The sequence below is a fragment of the Periplaneta americana genome, chromosome 15 (genome assembly GCF_040183065.1).
Source record: "Periplaneta americana isolate PAMFEO1 chromosome 15, P.americana_PAMFEO1_priV1, whole genome shotgun sequence".
NCBI lineage: Eukaryota > Metazoa > Arthropoda > Insecta > Blattodea > Blattidae > Periplaneta > Periplaneta americana.
Window position 1 is genome coordinate 135,443,181 of NC_091131.1, and position 21,279 is coordinate 135,464,459.

A 21,279-nucleotide genomic window follows, 5' to 3' on the forward strand; every position below is an offset into this window, starting at 1 on the left:
TTGTTTATACTGTGTACCTCTATTTAGTTAAAATATTTTGGTGTATGAAGATTTTGTACACTCACTTTATATAGCTAGTCTGCGATGTATGCAATGGAGGGGGAAAGGAACTGGCTATCCTACCCTATTATCTCCTAGCTTAGTTGCCTCATTTGTCCTCGGTAGCATAGTTCCAGTCGAGGTCGATGGCATTTAAGTGTGTTTGAATGCGACAGGCTCATGTCAGTAGATTTACTGGCATGTAAAAGAACTCTGGAGGGACAAAATTCCGCCACACCAGCGACGCTGATATAACCTCTGCAGTTGCGAGCATCGTTAAATAAACCATAACCTTAAAAAAATTTAGTTGCCTCATTCGTATCACTTGTGAGGTTTGGACCTGTCTTTGGACAGTTGACAAAACGACGTGTACAGTATTATGCTTAGTTGTTATTCATTTTAACTACAACCTAACATACCGTAGATGCAGTAGGGTTATTTGTAAATGTTGGATATTCAATAATAATGATAATGATAATAATAATAAAAGTGTGTACGAGTTTAAAATCAAACTTCATTAAATTGCATTGAAATTTAGCCACAGGCGTGGCTCAGTCGGTTAAGGCGCTTGCCTGCCAGTCTGAAGTTGTGTTCGGGCACGGGTTCGATCCCCGCTTGGGCTGATTACCTGGTTGGGTTTTTTCCGAGGTTTTCCCCAACCGCAATGTGAATGCAAGGTAATCTATGGGGAATCCTCGGCCTCATCTCGCCAAATATCATCTCAATATCACCAATCTCATCGACGCTAAATAACCTAGTAGTTGATACAGCGTCATTAAATAACCAATCAAAATAAAAAAATACATTGAAATATCATCAAAGAAAATCTCAGAAATATTTTCATTACATAGGTGAACTGTAAGTCAAATCATTAATTTTAAGGGGGTGGGGGTGATTTAATCTTTCAGATATCTGAAACAGAAAAAATGTTTTCAATAAAAATTTTAGTAGGGTGTTTTAGGAAAACTTTTGACTTAATTCCCAATATCCTCAGTCAATTTAAGAGAACATTGAATTCTGATAATAAATGATAGAATGGATTTTAGTTTTGTCTCTTAAATTTGTAGAAATTTGATCCAAACAAACAAATGTAAATTTTCATTCCTTAGAGCAATTGAGGACCGTTTTAACAAAACTCAACAAACGCCATTTTTTTCGATTTGCGGGTTTTGACGGATTCTAGTCAATTGTAATGAGAGGAAAATGATGCAGTGCTCATAATATCACAAAACTCAACATATCCATTTCTTAAATTTTCACAAAACTCAACATATCCTCTAACTAAACATTTCACACTTTTATCCTGTTTCGCAAGCTACAATATTTTACAACAATGTAATACATTTGTATTTTGACAACAGTGACACATTACGAAGCTCAAATATTATATAATATTTTGTTGTTTCCGGTGTCAATTCGGTATCAATCTGGCCGCTGTTGTAAGTGCATGTATTGTGAGTAGTGATGAAAAATGCATAAAAACCCTGAGTATTGAAATCCGTTCAAGCTACTGGAAGGGGCACGAAAATTAGGAGCAGAGTATGTTAATCCAAGAGTAAGAAATATACAGCTGGGCCTAAAAATAATGACATTCATCCAAAATGAACTGTAATCATTGAGTACAGGGGGAAAAAATCTTGCTGCAGGTTCTTGTGCTTAAATAATCTAATTAATTTTCGAGACAATTTATACAGAAATAGTACAAATGTTGAACAGTACAATTTTTTGCTAAGATATATGAAATTTGATCTACCTTAATGGTGTAGAGTAAAGTAGAACGTCAAAAAGCTAGAAAGATCTGTGTCTATTTCATATTTCATAAGAGGTGAAAATGGAGAAGATTTCCCAATATGTGCAGCTAAGTTTAGACATTGTTATTATAACATTGAAGGATTATATAGGTAATTTAGAAAAAAATGTTTACTCACAGAAAAATCCAGAAATTTGACTCCAAGATCGTTTTCAGATTCCTGTGGATCTCAGAATAAAAATTGCATAATTATGGCTAATGCTTTTTGGTTATCTGGAAAGCTCTGAAGTTTTTAAAGAAATTAAACATTTCTTTCCTCTCCGTGGAAAGGTATATGCCTCCGGACCATGTGTTTCGATTGATAGAGAAAGAGCTGAGAACACATCAATACATTACATTGCCATCAGAATATTATGAAATTATGGCAATGTTTGGGGATGTAAAAGTTTTGGGCAAAGACTGGCATACTTGGGACTTAAAATCGGTGGAAAAAATATTGTAAAACCAAATTACCATTTAAAATGTCAGAGATGAGGATACTTACAGTATGTACAAAAACTTTGTAACAATTGTGTAAAGTGTTATATACAAAACATATTTTTCTGCACCAATAGAAGTTCAAGTGTTTAATCCAAGAAAGACAAGTGCTTCTGTAATGTCTAAAACACCTGACTTACTACTGGTGAACCATATCAGCAAAAACAAAGCTAATGATCTGAGGAAGTTAATGAGTTAGTTCCATAATGATATTTCGGAAGAGGACAAGGTATTTTATCACAATGTTCTAAAGAGATGTGCGAAAGATTCTGACAATTGAATGGATTATGATGAACCATTGCACTGAGATTATTCTGCACGATATTGATTTGCAGTGATTTGGGTAATGTATTGCACAAATATAAATATTTAATTCATGCAAATAAAAGAGGTCTTGTGAGTCAATAACAAATTTTGAAAAAAAAAAAGGGGGGGGCTTGAAATTAGGTTTCAGTGTGTTCAATTAACTGCTATTTAATTCAGCAGTACTCAAGCATTATTTTAAAATACGCAGTAATAATTTTGATGAGGATTTAACAGATGAAAATGAAAAATACTTAAAATTTTGAGGTATGTGCATTTAAAAAAGTGGATATGTTGAGTTTTGTGAAATTCTTAACTTTTGTCATATTTTTTTCAAAGTAAATAAGATAAGAATAATAGTTGCACCTTATATCAATTAATGCATCTCTGAAAGAGAAACAATATATATTTTTTTCAGAATTACTATGTCAAAGGTCTGAGAATAAACTAAAAAAAACGTTTCCTGTAAAATTTTTAAAATGGCGTTTGTTGAGTTTTGTGAAAACGGTCCTCAATTTTAAATTGAACAGAACCGTGACAACGCTGTAAAAAATTCTGCAGTCAACAGACATGAAGCTTGTGTGTACATGATGGAGAAGAGAACAGGAAATGTAAATAATATGTGATGGTGGTGGTGGTGGTGGTGGTGGTGGCGGCGGTGGCGGTGACAGTGGCAGTGGTGGTTTTTAAACGGAAAATTTAAATAGTATATCATCTGTATTTTTTCTTACAACATTAAAGACAACCTATATGACAGTGACTTTCCACTCACCTATTCAAAAACGTCCAGTGAAGGGGTTGTTCATTGAAACACAACAGACTATTGTGCATTCGGTCAGTGATTATAATGTTGCACGATGGCATAATTCATATGTTTAAAATTGCACGTTTCTCTGGAAGACTATCCAAAACACAGCAAAATGATACTTTACTTTTTTTTGTTGCTCTTTACTAAGAAATATTCCACCAGAATTAATGATCTGACTTCCAGTTCACTCAATATACTGCAACAGAAGAAAAACGGAATTCATTGATATTATGTCTGTCCTATTATAATTGTATTATGCAGTGAAGAGCATTTATTGTGATCAGAAATAGATAGTGCTGAGCTATGGCTTGATTACCATGAGGTGTATGCCTGTATCAACAATATGAGGTCCACACCTGTGGAGTAACGGTCAGCGAGTCTGGCTGCGAAACCAAGTGGCCTGGGTTCGAATCCCGGTCGGGGCAAGTTACCTGGTTGAGGTTTTTTTCGGGGTTTTCCCTGAACCCAATACGAGCAAATGCTGGGTAACTTTCGGTGCTGGACCCCGGACTAATTTCACTGGCATTATCACTCTCATATCATTCAGACGCTAAATAATCTAGATGTTGATAAAGCGTCGTAAAATAACCCAATAAAATTTAAAAAAAAAAACAATATGAGTTGTAGAATTTATACTTAGCTAGATCACATTCATTGCTGAAAATGGCGGTGCAATTGCTGCAATTCATTCACAATCCTGTATGAAGTCGTTATTCACTTTCACATATATACCCACTTTTCCAATCATAACTTGGTTCAGATGCCACAGCACTGAAAAACCTGCATTTTTCTTCAACACACTAGCTCACTATGTAACAATTTGACACAATTTGAGAAGTTGTGAAATAGCTGTTAAAATTAAAGAGCAACAAAACTGTAATTCATGTTTCAGGAGTAAGGAAAATAATTTTAGGGGCATATTTTATTAGGCCTATGTTTACTATCAAAACCATTTGCGTAAAGAAGGATCCAAGATTTTTCAGTCATTGAACGCAAAAATTAATCGTTATAAATAAATGCTTTAAACTTACTTTTCCCACCTAATCACATATTTCAGGTATCTGATGTTACACCCTTTTTCCATAGAGTTCGTCAATTGAAAATGTTCATTGTTGGTAACAACAGATGCATATAGTCCATTTTATATCATGGAGTGCAGTTCAGTGGCTCCTTTGAACACTCACGTACATACATCTGACCATTCCAGCCTGTTCCTTCATCCCAACATTGCACAGTTGCCACAATCCTGGCGACCCTCAAAATAAGAAGATTCGTGGCTGGCATCCCCATCTGGACGCCGTGTAATACCAAGAGCTGACTGCTCAATGACTGCTGTATTTTACTGCAGTTTATTATAACTTCATTATCCACATGTTTAACGAATACTATAGAATACACTCTCAATGATACTTTTGTGCTAACTGACGGGATTCTTGGGATTCGGAAAAGATGTGGCAACTCTGCCTCCACGTGGATTTGGCGGGTACCTGTCAATTCTTCTGAACAAGAGTTGTGATTGGTTACTGACAGGAGAAGACAAGATTTCCGTCACAGTAAGGAAGACATTTATTTATGACATCCAATTAGTAGGGAGCAGTAGAATGTCTGGCAGTAAAGTCCTTTCTATGAAAGTGCACTCCATGAAATAAAATGAACTATATATAGCAAAGGTGTGAGGTGCGTGCCCAATCCTCAGCAAGATGACAGGCTGCTCCTTGGATCTAGATAAATGCTCCTTTTTGTATATATGGTCGAAGGGATATAGTTATCCATAGATTGAGGTAATTCACTATATGGTAAATTGACAAAAATATTCTATTAACATTTTTTTTTATTTATAAGTGTAGTTTCATTACAATAAGCGTCAGGGGAGAGAGGGTAGACAGTGTGTATCCTTAACATTTTGTGAACGGAAAATTTTCTAGTTAATTCAGTTATTTTTTTAGAACATTAATTATTCCCAAATACATTACATTATTGCATTCCCCACTTTACTTATTTTCGACTCACTTCAGCAGCTCAAACCATGTTGCTATAGTAGACGAAAGTAGACGCTGACCAATCTGTGTATTTCCACTTTGAATTTCAAAGCTTTCAGATAGAGCAACACTAACGCTATCCGTAGGTGTGGGCTGTGAAACTGTGCGAAATTTCTCCGCCCAGTAGAAGTCGAGCCAATGTTTCTTCTTGCTGTCATTGGCCGGTATATGAATCTCGGTTATAAAGGTGCTCTTTATTGGCTACTATCTCAGGCATGCTCTTAATGTAATTAATTTGAATTTACTTTATTATAAGACACGTCTAAAATAAAATAATGATATAATAATATTCAAATACGAAGTATGGGAAACTTACACCTAATAAATAAATGATGGCATCAGACCCCTCAAGTACTGTACATGCCTTTTCTTGCCCGCCAATATTAGTTACGAAACAGTTTCTTATTTAGAAAGTTTCAAAGTTACGAGTGTGGTGTGAGACATGAGAGCAAGGTGGCTAATAGGGTATGCATTTATGTTAATGTGTTATAATAAAGTGATAGCCCTAAGTGATAATTTTGCTTTATATAGGCATACTGAATAATTACTGATAAAATATAAAGTGTAATTATTGTTTTCTCGTGTGGCAATCTGTGTGTTTATTCAGGATATAGGCTAATGACTTCTGAATTTAACAGTCCTGACTTCGATTCAGTTGTGTATTTACTTAATGATATTTTCTCCTTGTTGTTAGAACAAAAGGTAACGAGAAAAACGTTAGAGAAACGGCAGACCTAACGTTATCGCAAGAGGACGAAAAATTTGTTCGAAAATTTCAGAAAAGCTAGTATAATAAATATCAGTGGTTGTGTGGAACTGGTAAAGATCATGAACAAAAGCTAATGTGTTTTTATTGTTTGATGTTTGGCATTGATGGGTAAGATTCTTGGCGCAGAAGAGGTGTAAACACCATAAACAATTTCGAAAAAAAAAAGCTAAAGAACACGCAGCATCTGGAAATCATATAAAGTGCGCCGAGAAATTTCATATGTTAGGGTGGTGCCGTATCGACCATGCCACTTCAGAGGCCATTAAACACAATGAAATGGTTTAAAAAAAATAGGAAAATTGTCAGCAGATTAGTAGACGTTGCTTGTCATTGAAGTATTCAGGAATTACCATTCAGAGGTCGTCAGGAAAGTCAATGTTCATGTAATAAAGGGAACTACTTGGCTACTCTTGATTTACTGGCTTTGGTGGAATCTTTCATGAAGCAGGAGCCATTAATATAATATTTAACACAGATCTGTATGCGTTGAAAACAAAAATTCCATACATAATAATATGATTAATATCGGTTAAATAAAAAAATAAATATCTATCTACCCCCTTACTTAGCTACTGACGAGACATTTGAGACTTCTTAATGTACTATATCAGTAACAAAATGGCGGCCACAGTTATTAATAGTTTCGAATAAACTTATTAATGCTATCATGAGATTTCGAAGTTTAAATTTGAAGAAAATCGTGATTCATGTAAAGAGTTAATTGGAAACATGAAGTATGTTTCTTAGGATGTTATTGTAAACAACCCCTTCAATAAGAAATTGTTGACTGACGTCAGCATAGCACAGTTCTGCTACTGTTATTATTCAAAATATATGACTCATATTTTGTTGCAACATAATATATTTCCAAATTTTTTGTTAAAATCTCAGAAAAAACATTTTTGAGATGCCAACCTCTTTCCTTCCTGAGAGAGTGTCCTGGCTGTGACTAAATAATTGCTTTGTTAGTCTCTCTAATTTGAATTGAGATCTCGTCAGCTATTTAACAAGGAAGGTCGTCCTAACCATGGGTTGTCTTCTATCCACATTTGTAGCACCGATACATCTGATGCAGCACTAAACACTTAGTTAAACATTTCACATTTAGTCACCACCATGGTGATCTAGTGGCTAGAGTGCTGGACCTGGGTTCGATCCCCAGTGTACGCACTGATTTATAACTTGTGTTGGCCAAACCCGTGTTCGAGATGATGTAGAAGTTTTCTCTGGGAGCTCCAGTTCCTCTTGTGCATGCCAACAAATCTCCATCATCACTGGTGTAGCGTAGGATACTCTGGACAATGATTCTCTCTGTAAATGGTTTACACAACTGGCTTCATATGGGTGAATGACGAACAGTCAAGTACCTGCCAAAAAAAAAAAAAACCAGATTCATGCACTACCCTACATCAGACATTTTTAAATAGCAGAAAAGTCACTATAAGTTAAATCTGCACCCACTACAATGGCTTGGTGTAAAAACAAAAAAAGATATGTACTGTAATTCCTCACAACTGTGGTCTATGATACAACCATTCAAAGATCATTGTAGACCATTCATAGATAGCTGCAGTGACTTAACTTCAAACTTCAGTATAGCAAAAATGTGGATAAACGAGATACTACATTTTAGAGTGCAAAATTTGAATGATTGTATCGTGGACCATAGTTGCGGGAAATTACGGTACATAATATAGCAGCTCATGAAAGTCATTGCTAGAATGTACCACTTGCTAGACACTGCAAAGTTTTGGATCTTTTTGGATAGATCTTTAGACTATAGTTATCATATCATATATCATATCTAATGCATGAGATGTAAATAGAAGTTCACGTAAATCACTCACTTAAAATATTTGATAATTAATATTGTGACCAGTAGTTAACATTTGATTTCTTGCATTAGTCAGCATTTCCTGAAAGATAATGATTCGCCCAAAGCATTCCTTCCAGAGTAATCAGTCCTGTTTCATTTCTTTAAGTACACCAAGTTTTTAAACACCTTTCTTTTCTTAAAATGAATCCATAAAAATATCATCTTCTAATATTTCTAAATCACAGCGCTGTAATTTTAATGGAGCAGTTGAATGAATACCTCATACCTGCTGAGTGATTAACATAAAGATGTGTTATAATTTTTTTCAGGGTGATAATGATGATGCAACAATGGCTCGCACTAGACAGAGACATACAGAAAATCAAGAGTATGAAGAACCAGAAGAAGAAGAAGAAGAAGAAGAAGAAGAAGAAGAAGAAGAAGAAGGTTAGTTTCTCAGTTTTCAAAAACTTAATACAGATTTCATTTATACATTTTTTTGGGGAGGGGGGGGGGAATGTTTTGAAAAAAAATACATAAGTAAAAAAAAAAAAAAAAACTTATAAATGAAATGATATTTAATAACAACTGAAATAGCATTTGAAGACGAGTTAAATCAATTTAGCAAAATTTTCACAAGACAAATTTATAATTTTAGAGCTACGCCATCTTTGAGTCTATGATAGGCCTACTCAAATTTATAACACATATTCTTGAAGAATGTAAGGTTATTTGTAGGAAATCTTACTGATTAGAGCCAAAACTGGCTGATATATATTACATTTCTAAATGCAATCCAGAAAATTTTACGAAATTGATTTACCCTGTTCTTTTCATGTGACTATTTTACCAATAAAAAAGTCAATTATTTTTGGACTGCTTGCCCACAGGGAATAAGCCATGCTCTCAGATTGTGATAACTGTTCCATAACTTGTTCATTTACATCATACATTTCTATGCTAACTCTGTGACGTCACATGTCTCTGCTCTCGACCATCTTAGGAGGGGAAGCGCAGGTAAAAGAGCAAAGTAAGGGGATGAAAATGTTTAAATAGCGGAGACACAACATTACCCTCCCTCACGTGCTCTACCAGCTCTGCTCAGAGAGGGGAAATGCACTCCGACATCACAGATTAGCCAATGGGAAATGACTAGTCATAGTGCATTACGAAATGTAACAGCAGATTAAGCATGGGCAGCTTCGAGTTTCAAAGTGGGTTGCATCTTAAGTGGGTTGCTTTATTTTCACATTGTTACATTTTCACAGCAAATGTAATTTCGATCAAAATTGATTTAGGACGTATAAATCAAGTTCCGTATCTCTTGAGATTTAAAATATGATCGTGTAAAAAAAGGCATAAACAAAAATGTATAACCGAACTAAATTAACATAGAAAGTATAGGAATTTTGCCAGGACTTCAGAAGGAAACAGAAGTGCGAAACATACAGACATTTTGCTGTATTATTGAGAAACTGTAGTGAGTCTAAATGAGTTGAAGTTTTCAAAATAAATAGCAAGTATTGTTACTGGTAATAACTTTTTCTACTTGCTTATAAATAGCTACAGTGGAGCTTCTTTCTCATCAAAGCCATAAAACAACTAGAGGGCCTTTAAAAGATCATTCATTTGCAATGCATTCCATCACATTACAGGAGACAGAGTAACGAGAAAATTAATTCTCTTGCAAAGAAAGACTCAACAGTTCTTCAGAATAGCTCCAAAGAAATATCTTCTATCTGCACTAAATAATCTGTTCGTTTTGAGTTAAATTAAATTATGGTTTATTTAATGGCGCTCGCAACTGCTGAGGTTATATCAGCATCGCCGGTGTGCCGGAATAATGTCCCACAGGAGTTCTTTTACATGCCGCTAAATCTAGTGACATGAGCCTGTCGCATTTAAGCACACTTAAATGCCATCGACCTGGGCCGGGATCGAACGCGATGATGATGGTGGTCGTGGTGGCGGTAGCAGTGGTAGTGGTGGTATCTGTTGCCCAGGCACTTGGAATTTCTCCATTCGCCTTCTAGCTTCCCAGTATAATTTAGAGTCCGAATCCAAAAGATTTGATGCCAGAACTGGACATTTTCGTAAATGTTCTCGATTCATCTAAGAGTCTTCTAGGTTACACAGGATGCATTTTGGTGAACAAAAATTCCAATTTTAAACAGATGTGTTGCTAAACAGTCATGGCCAGTTAGCATTCGAAATTTTGCTACTGCATCATGTTGAGAATCAGGTATAATTGTTCTTTCTCAGTAAGCAGTAGTCAACAAGATTTATTATTACTGTTTTCTTGAAATTTCTTTAGAATTTTGATTTGAAATTGTGTTTATGAAGAATTTGACACTGATAAGTGAGCTAGGATTTATATGTAGTACTAGCCTTACCCGTGCGCTCCGCTGCACCCGTTAGAAATAAATATAAAGTAATTACATAATTAAAATACGACATTTGATCCAGGGAACATTCGTGTTTCATAGAAGGATAAATCGTTTAATATGTTACTTAATTTAAATTGCATCCAAATAATTAAAATGCGATCATTTTGGTCCAGAGACACTCATTTGGTGCAAGAACAATTCCTTTAACATGTTTCTTAATTTTTATTACATGCAACCATAGTTTAATGAAGATTGACATCATTTAGATTTAATATGTATATTTTATTTTACTTGTTATAGGTTTCCATTGAATTATGGTAATAACTTAATTTTAACCCTTGTTTTCTACGTATTCAGTAAATGGCGCTTGGCCCACTATGGTTCTGAACCCTTCAAATAACTTAAATTATATTATATAATATTACATATTATGTTATATTATATTATATTATGTTATATTATATTATATTATATTATATTATATTATATTATATTATATTATATTATATTATATTATATTATATCAGAAGTTGCTGTAATAATATTATATCATTATGTCCATCTAGAGAAACTACACTTTCCATTGGTGAAATAATAATTAATTATTAGACATCGGATTTTTAGGCACTAAAAATTGCAGTTTTAGGCGCCTAAAATAAGCTCAAAATTTGTAAAATTAGGCTCTATTTTAATGAAAATAGGCATTTTAGGCACATCAAGGTATCATACTTATTTCTTTCACTGAAATTTTTAGTTATACACTAAAATACGCACAAAAAAGTATGTTTAAACATTAAAAAATAATACTATATTATATTTATAAACAGAGCTGCACAAATTTAATATATTGAAACTAATGAAATAATGATTATTGACATCAAGATTACTCATTGTAAGTTATTGAAATTCAGTTCCATGCTCAGACTTTATTACTGTATAATTATCTGCACAGTACACCACCAGAATTTTTTCTAAATTCTCCACAGTTAACCTTTGCCTTTTGTCACTGAGAATCATTTTGAAAGCAGAAAAACTTCTTTCAACCGAAACTAATGTGAGAGGCGCAAATTTTAAGTTAGGTACAATAGAAACATCAATACTTACTGGAACATTTACACTTTCCCCCGATATCACTCTTGATACTTTTTCCAACAATGAAAATCCTACATTCTTATTTAATACGTTGTCCCACTTATTTTTAACTTTTTTCCCAGTTTCGCCCAAAGCAGAATGTATGTTCACTTGAGCTTCCTTTACTATTGCTATTTGGCTACAAAGAGATTGTTTTTCACGTTCTAATTGTTCAATGCTTGCAGGTATGAAAGAAAAGTTTGATGTTATGTAGGCAATATCGTTTTTCACTCGTGAGTCATTCAGACAATCTTTCACTGCTTTCACACACGCTGCACTATCAGTTTCAGGTAATTTATCAATAACTGTGACCACTTCTTTAAAATACTTAGAATAATACACCACTGACTGAATCCAGGTTCCCCATCGTGTAACAACCGGCTGAGGTGGGAGTGGGATATCTGGAAAGTTCTCTCTGAATATTGAAATCCTGGATGGGGCTTTACAAAAACATTTTTTTGTGTTAGAAATAAACGAATTGACAAGAGGAAATTCATTCCGGATTGTTTCAGAAACCCTGTGAAGGCCATGTGCTAGACAGGTTACATGCGTGAGGTTAGGATAAAATGTTTTAAGAAGTGGAGCTGCAGCAACCATGTATGAGGCAGCATCAGTACAAAACAACAGAACTTTAGAATCGTCTATATTACCTGAGTATAAAGACTGTAGGCCTTTATTTACAAACTAAGCAATGGCTTGGCTATTCACTTTCGAAAGTTCCTTAACACATACGAGGTGTGGAATCGAAGGTCCATCAGGACTAAGTTTTCCTACTACCATATTTGCTATATCGTATACCTATTCATAGGATCTGAGGTTTCATCCACAGAGACCCATATGTAAGAATCACCTATATCCTCCCGAATGGAAGCTAAAGTTTCATTGTATATTCTGTCTAAGTAATTTTTTCTTAGGGTCGACTCAGATGGGATATTTTGTTTGCAGTATTTTTGTAAAAACTGTCTTAAAACCGGATTTTCAATTGCATTCCAGGGAATGTTAGCAGCAACAAACGCTCTGGTTAAATCAGCATAGAAATTGCTGCTGAGATTGAATGAAGTAGGCTGTGTTAGTAAAGTTTGTTGCAGTTGATTTTTCTGCTGAGCTTTAGCCTTATGAGCCGCTCCTTGCACATGCTGCTTTAGGGGGCACTTCTTTTCTTGCGAAATCTAAAAATGTAAAGTAAACTGAATTAAAATAAAATCCTAATTGTTGTATTGCCGTATTTCTATCACAAAGTTAGTGGGTTCGAACAATCAAAATTTTAATGACCTGCAAATACTTTAACTATCGGAATTTAAAAGGTTAAAGTGTAGTGGTCTTAAAAAGAATTATACCTCAGGATAGCTCAGTCAATGTATAAATATTATAGGCCTACTCATTAAAATTAATAGAATTTATATATTTCAACTATTGTTACATACCTATTTGCTACAAATCTTGCAGAATATTATTTTTCCATCATAAGTGAATTCTGAATATTCTGTTAGCCATTGCCGGATCAATGTAGATTTTGCACTTATATTTTTCGGCATTATCACGTTAAACTTCACAGGAAAACGTCCTACCGCTCAAAACTTCTCAACACAAATAAGGTGAGAGAAAGAGCAACTGTTAACGAGCATTCAAATGAACCGTTGTTATTGAGATTCAATTGGACAAAAATACAAAGTTCCACTTATTGTTGCATTTCCTGGTAGTGTTAACACTAGGAGGGCCATTCTTTTAAATATTTTGTAACGGTTGACCCTACTAATTCGCAGTTTTACGACTTTTCATAAATATTTCAAAAACACTCTTTCTTCAAAAATTGTGATTTTATGACACTCTGAAGGGCAGTACAAATAATCGGTTTCAGACCGAAAACAGTCATTTTTATAGTATAGTATATCTCTGAATCGGTAGCAGCACATGTTGTGATTGTTGCCTGCTTCAAAACTAAGGTTGGTTCTTTGTCGGCATTTATGCCTCCAAACATGTTAAATTCGGTGAAATCTATTGCGAGTGTCGTGAGATTCAAAACATTTTGTTTCCTTTATCAATGGTTTCATGGCCGGTGTGAAGCAAACTTTCCACTTTTTAAATGCCTTAAATTTCGCAGTGAATGCATGTATAAATTATAAAAAGTAAGAGTAAAATGCGAAACTTTACAGTGAGTTAGGCATTTTTAGGCGAATATTAACAAATTAGGCTCTAATAACCGTTTTAGGGCATTTTAGGGCACTATAAAACTCTTTGAATACCTTTCAATTTCCATGAAACACAAATATTAATAATTATTTTTACTTTTCTCCTAAAGAAACAAAATAGGCATTTCCCTAGAATCCGATGTCTGTTAATTATACAACTCGGTTAATTTAGCTTCCGATATTACTTCATACAAACACAGAAACATTCTCTGTAGGCTATCCAAGGCCCCCTATAGACGAAGTCATTTGTTTTTTAATTCATTACACGGCCTTAGATGGCAGTTATTTTAATTTTAAAACTCATTTATCTCAATAAATATCAGTCCTATCAAAATTTTTCAAGGAATAAAACTTATTGCAAATGATTTTTAAAGAAACGTTTGTTATGTAACATTTTTCACAAAAATCAATAATAAGCGAGATATTTCGATTTATTTAATTCAGGATCCCTTATAACCCCCCTTTTAAATAATGTATTTTGAATGCCATATAGCCTAAAATCTAAGTTACAACAAACTTAACTTATATTCCAATTTTCATCTAAATCCGTTCAGCCATTATCGCGTGAAAAGGTAACAAACATGCAGACAGACAGACAGAGAGACAGACATACAAACAAAATTTTCAAAAAAGTTATTTTCGGTTTCAGGGTAGTTAATTATATATGTTGGGACCAATTATTTTTGGAAAATCGAAAATTACCAGAAAAATTTCGGCTACAGATTTATTATTAGTATAGATAAGTTAAGAACAACGCCGAGTATTGTTGAGTCAATGTGATGCCTGTTAAGAAGGTTTTAAACCTAGTTGACAAGACTGGCAGCTTTTAAACCCGAGCTGTTTTGTAAGAGGATTAAAGACCCTTAGCGCTAACTAATGGAAGTACTGAATGACGAGAATGGCAAGTATGAGGAGTGGGGGGCATGGCTTGCATGTTTATATTAGCTTTACTACATGCGAATCCTAGCTCTAGTGATAAGATATCTTTTTCAAGGGTACTTGTAATATTTTAGTTCCTTTCTTTGCCAAACAATCTGCAATCTCATTGCCCATAATACCACAATGGGCAGGAATCCATTGCAGATACAGTTTTTATTTTGTTTTGCCTGTATGTGTATGAATGACTGAATTTCTGAGTTTTTGGAATTTATAGGAATATTGATTGAAGCTATGACTTGGATTGCAGACATTGAGTCGCTAAATATAACAGCATTTTTGAACATATTAATTTGATAAATAAGTTGTGTTAATGCCCTGTTGATTTCTGCAATTTCTCATCAAAGTGAGTAGAAGGACTCCCTGTAGACAAATAAAAATTGAATAATTTGGAATATATCCCAGCCTCAGCTGGTTCATCATTTAGATATTTGCAGCCATCTGGAATGTATTTATAGTTTCAAGAGCAACTTGTTTTATTTATTAAAGTGTAGACGATTCTTCTTCTTCTTCTTCTTCTTCTTCTTCAAATCCTTAATAAATTTGTATTATAATTTATACTGTCACATTGTAATGGTGATTTATGTAATAGGGACTTTTCTGGTTTTAAATTAAAATTAAATATAAGTATAAGTTTCTGGATTGCCTCTACAAACCCATTTCGCGTTTTCAGTTTTCTGAACCTGAATTGGTAGCTTGTCGAGTATGTGTCATGTGGTAACCTTACCATTCTTTCATGTTGCAACAGTGATCTTTTATGTATCTTCTCTTTTATGGGATAGTGCTTTGTTATTATTTGCATTGCTGTTACTGAGGTAGATTTAACTGCACCAGTAATTAATATCATAGCATTATCTTATGTCACTTCTAATTTGTCAATGTTTTTGTTGATGCTGTAAGTTAGTTTTCACGTTCATAAAGAATTTGTGGTTTTATATATGTCTTGTAAGTTGTATTCAATACTGGTCTTGAACATCCCCATCTCACTCGCTGCCCAAGGGTGACTCTCTCTCACTACTGACTAACTGCTGAGAAGACTAACTCGAACTCAGGTCCACCTCACTCGCTGGCCAAGGCTGGCTCTCTCTCACTACTGACTAACTGCTGCGAAGACTAACTCGAACTCAGGTCCACCTCACTCGCTGCCAAAGGCTGGCTCTCTCTCACTACTGACTAACTGCTCCGAAGACTAACTCGAACTCAGGTCCACCTCACTTGCTGCCCAAGGCTGGCTCTCTCTCACTACTGACTAACTGCTCCGAAGACTAACTCGAACTCAGGTCCACCTCACTCGCTGGCCAAGACTGGCTCTCTCTCACTACTGACTAACTGCTGCGAAGACTAACTCGAACTCAGGTCCACCTCACTCGCTGCCCAAGGCTGGCTCTCTCTACTACTGACTAACTGCTCCGAAGACTAACTCGAACTCAGGTCCACCTCACTCACTGCCCAAGGCTGGCTCTCTCTACTACTGACTAACTGCTCCGAAGACTAACTCGAACTCAGGTCCACCTCACTCGCTGCCCAAGGCTGGCTCTCTCTACTACTGACTAACTGCTCCGAAGACTAACTCGAACTCAGGTCCACCTCACTCGCTGGCCAAGGCTGGCTCTCTCTACTACTGACTAACTGCTCCGAAGACTAACTCGAACTCAGGTCCACCTCACTCACTGCCCAAGGCTGGCTCTCTCTACTACTGACTAACTGCTCCGAAGACTAACTCGAACTCAGGTCCACCTCACTCGCTGCCCAAGGCTGGCTCTCTCTACTACTGACTAACTGCTCCGAAGACTAACTCGAACTCAGGTCCACCTCACTCGCTGGCCAAGGCTGGCTCTCTCTACTACTGACTAACTGCTCTGAAGACTAACTCGAACTCAGGTCCACTTCACTCGCTGGCCAAGGCTGGCTCTCTCTACTACTGACTAACTGCTCTGAAGACTAACTCGAACTCAGGTCTACCTCACTCGCTGGCCAAGGCTGGCTCTCTCTCACTACTGACTAACTGCTCTGAAGACTAACTCGAAATCAGGTCCACCTCACTCGCTACCCAAGGCTGGTTCTCTCTACTACTGACTAACTGCTCCGAAGACTAACTCGAACTCAGATCCACCTCACTCGCTACTCAAGGCCGGTTCTCTCTACTACTGACTAACTGCTCCGAAGACTAACTCGAACTCAGGTCCACCTCACTCGCTGCCAAGGCTGACTCCCCTCTCACTACTGATTCACACACACTGGCTTCCTTCGGCACCTGCGGTTTTATTTATTTATCACGATTGTCTGTAATGTTCTGTGTCGCGTAGCTTCCACAACAATCAGTCTCCAGACGTTTCCTTCTTCCGTCGCCAACTCCGCGCCAAGACTGCAGTCTTCTTTCCTAGCGCCACGCCGAAGTGTCCACCGAAGCTGGAGTTCCGCTTCCCCACGCCTTCCTTCTGCCCAGACGCTGCCAGACACAACTAGAATGTTCGGCCTGCCACCACAATAAATTAAAATCAAGTGTTGAAACTAATCAAATCTTTGATAATTTTACCAGTATCATTCCAGTCATTATATTCTACAGTATCAAAATGGATATTTAAGTCTCCTAATAAGACAGTCTTGTTATGGATATCGAGTGATTGTTTCTGTAATTTCTTCTGCGGGGGTTATATACACAGAACACCTTTATATGGTTGTTATGTTTCAAAACATCTATTTTAACTATTTCACTTTTATCTTTTTCTGAGATATTCTTTACAATATTAATTTAGAGGTAATTTTTTGTGTGTTCCAACTAATATCCCACTGGCCACTTGTCTAGATTTTGGAAGCATATTAATTGTGTAATCTTTTATCTCATAGTGTTTTATATTATTTTCTCATAATATATTAGCCTCTACTATACAAAAGAGTCCAGTTTTTCATCATATAATATTTTCGACAATTCTGTTTTCTTCGTCTAACTTAGGCCACCCACATTCCATTGCAATATATTAAGGCTTCTTCCAGCTCCCAACCGGAGATCTGGCCCAAATACAGAAATGTAAAGGGCCAGCAGGACCAGAGAAATTAATGTGAGAATAAACCATATCATATCATATATCATGTTATATCATATCATAATAATATACGTAATACATAATTCAACAACTGTAAATTGCATATTTTACAGTTGAAAATGAAGAGGCTGAAAATGATGAAAATGAAGATGAAATTAAGATAAAGAGAGAATATTCAAATGAATGGGAACATGGAAGTGATAATGAACAAGAAGATCATGAATTGTTCTCCGATGCAGTAAGTATAATTAATTTCCATATACATATGTGGGTATTTATGTCTGTGTTTGTGTATGCAAGCTCCATAACTGAAGTTTTCTGCATATAGAAGCAGTTTTCATTTTGTGCTTATGTTGTACATACTTCAAATTATTTTGCTCTGTAGCTGAGAATATCGGTAATTGAGATTTCATGTTATCTCAAAGCATTTTACATTAAATCTTGAAATGTGTGAATATTGTATCAAGCAGAAGTACAGAATAATTGTACAGGTATGTCCGTCAAAATCACAATACTATAATTAGCAAAATATTACAACATTTACAGTTATAAACATTTTCGGCATAAGCTGCCATCTTCAGAACACCTAACAATACAAGAATATGAATACTTCGTGTGGAAACATTATACATGTTGATTACATATTAAAATATTTAAAACTAGATTGTATATGAACATGGACACATAAAATGAATGTTGCTGAATGATAAAATAAAATTACATGATTCAAATATATAGGGCATATCAAAAGTCCGGTAGCACTTTCAATATTTTATTACACAAAAACTACTAATGATAGCACTTTCAAACACACGTAATTTTAAAGTCAAACTCTCAAAGTTCTGTTTACACCTTACAGAGATTCAATGTGTGAACCACGAGTGACTCGGCAGATGTCCAAACGATAATGAAACTCTTCCAATACCCTTTTCAACATATCCTCTGTGACCGTGGCAGCAGCTTCTCGAATTCTGGTTTTTAGTTCCTCTAAATCACATGGCAAAGGCGGTACAAACACAGTTTAAAGTCAAACTCTCAAAGTTCTGTTTACACCTTACAGAGAGATTCAATGTGTGAACCACAAGTGACTCGGCAGATGTCCAAACGATAATCAAACTCTTCCCATACCCTTTTCAACATATCCTCTGTGACCGTGGCAGCAGCTTCTCGAATTCTGGTTTTTAGTTCCTCTAAATCACGTGGCAAAGGCAGTACAAACACACGGTCCTTTAGGTACCCCCATAAAAAAAAGTCACATGCAGTCATATCGGGTGACCTTGGTGGCCATGTCATGAAACATCTGTCCCTTACTCCAGCACGTCCTATCCAACGATCAGACATCTCCGTATTCAGGTAAGCACGAACTGCGTTGTGGAAATGTGGCGGAGCCGCATCTTGCTGAAAGATAAAATCGTCATTGAGATCTTGTCTAAGTTGAGGCACCAACCATTGCTCCAACATGTCCAGATATGAATGTCCAGTCACAGTAGCCTCAATGAAGAAAAAAGGTCCTTACAGTTTTCATTGTGACAACGCGCAGAAAACATTCACCTTTGGTGAATCACGCTCATGTTCAATGATTCTGTGAGGTTTCTATGTACCCCAAACACGACAGTTGTGCTTGTTAATTTTCCCACTTGTATGGAATGTTGCTTCATCACTGAAAATTAAGCGGCTGAATAAGTCATCGTCATCTGCTGCCTGTTGTAGCTGGCAAGAAAACTCGTAGCGCTTGCATTTGTCATCCTCATTTAGCACATGCAGAAGCTGCAGTGTGTATGCTTCCATAGCCACAGTCATTGAAGGAAGTTGAAGCTCACGGGACACTCTATGGACTGATTTCCTCACGAATGCTTCTCTGACTTGCTCAATGTTCACTTCACTCACCCTGAGACGGCCACTCCTCTTTTGCGGACACAAACAACCCGTGGTTTCAAATTTACGATAGCAGTGGTAAATTACCTTCCTACTTGGTGCTTCTTTTCCATACTCGGTCCGGAATTTCCGTTGCACATCGGTAGCACTCTTGTTTGTATTAAATTGTAACACGCAGAAAGCTCACTCAGCGCCAGTATTCGCCATTGTTGTAACTAACGCCAACTGTCGGTAAATTATGCAACTATGCGGTAGTATTTGAGAGTTTGACTTTAAACTGACGTGTGCTTGAAAGTGCTATCATTTGTAATTTTTGTGTAATAAAATATTGAAAGTGTTACCTGACTTTTGATATGCCCTGTTCTGTAGCAGATATCTGGTAACTCGAGTTCTCGACCACTGGTGATATATGAGTCGCTGCTGGGTGACACTTCAACACAGTGTGAAATAAATATTTGAATTATCATAAAATATAAAAATATATACCTGCTTTCAAAGTTTCAAACAATGAACAGTTAAGTTAAATGATTTCAATAATATGTGACTTCAGTGACCCATTTTCTGTTGACGACACCTTGCCAGAATCCTTATTTGGTTGGCAACAGGAAATTAATATTCTATCATCTCAGAAAAGGCTGTAAAACTTTTTATGGTTTCACAACTGCGTACTTTTGTGAATGTGGTTTTTTTCCTCTAATTTATTTTAAAAGTAAGTACAGGAATAAGCTGAATGTTGAACCTGATTTAAGACTGAAATTAACTCAATTGAAACCTGGCATAAGAAGTTGTGTTCTGCTAACAAGCACGACCTTCACACTGAAACTGTGTTTGTTTATTTTAGTTAGCATCAGCAGGGATACTACGTGTTTATGATGTAATTTTTTAGTATTTAATCATTTACCATTATGTAACAAGTAGGGCTAGACCTATATGCATTTTTCTGTGTATTTTATAGAGCATTCCATTGATTAAGTTCGAAGAGGGGCTGTTTCTTAATTAAACATGCCTAAATAAAGCAATTATTGGTATAGTAGCATAGGAAATGAAATTATGACGCTGAGAACAATATATGACATTTTCCCATAATAAATTTGGTTGGTGGTAGAGCTAATATCCTAAATTGAAAATAGTGATACATCATTGGAAAAGGTTGGGAACCACTGCACTACAAGATATCAAGGTTTGAACAGATGAGTCTTATAATACTAGTATACTTCCTAGAAAAATAAGAAATAGAACATATGAGAATCAAAATCTTTGTGATAATAATCCTCTTGTTATGCATATAACTTTAATATATTATATTAAACAAAACATGTTGTGGCCTTGTGTCTTCCACTGTAGCAACCCAATTACGATCCCATCTGAGACGTAAAGAAATTTGTGGTGGACAAAGCAGGTGCAAGGGGGTTCCCCCCATTTTCCCTCTTAATTATCACCATTCCACCAATACTCAACAGTCACCCTCACTCTGCGAGGTCCAAAACAAGACCTCCAGAGCAAATAAAAAACAGCTGAAAGTTGTATAGATCCAGAAATAAAATTTGGGCCATCTAATTTTACCAAGTTCCAGATGTGCAGTAAACAAGAGCGCCTAAATGTATGCTACTTGTGGACAGTGTTGCGAAGCTTGTTGTCTACATAGAGGAGGACAGC

At 35.9% G+C, this 21,279-nt stretch overlaps 1 pseudogene; it reads left to right on the top strand.

Annotated features, from left to right (window-relative positions):
• The window catches only part of LOC138715740 (DNA-directed RNA polymerase I subunit RPA1-like), a 188,282-nt pseudogene that overhangs the window by 141,936 nt on the left and 25,067 nt on the right, over positions 1-21,279 (top strand).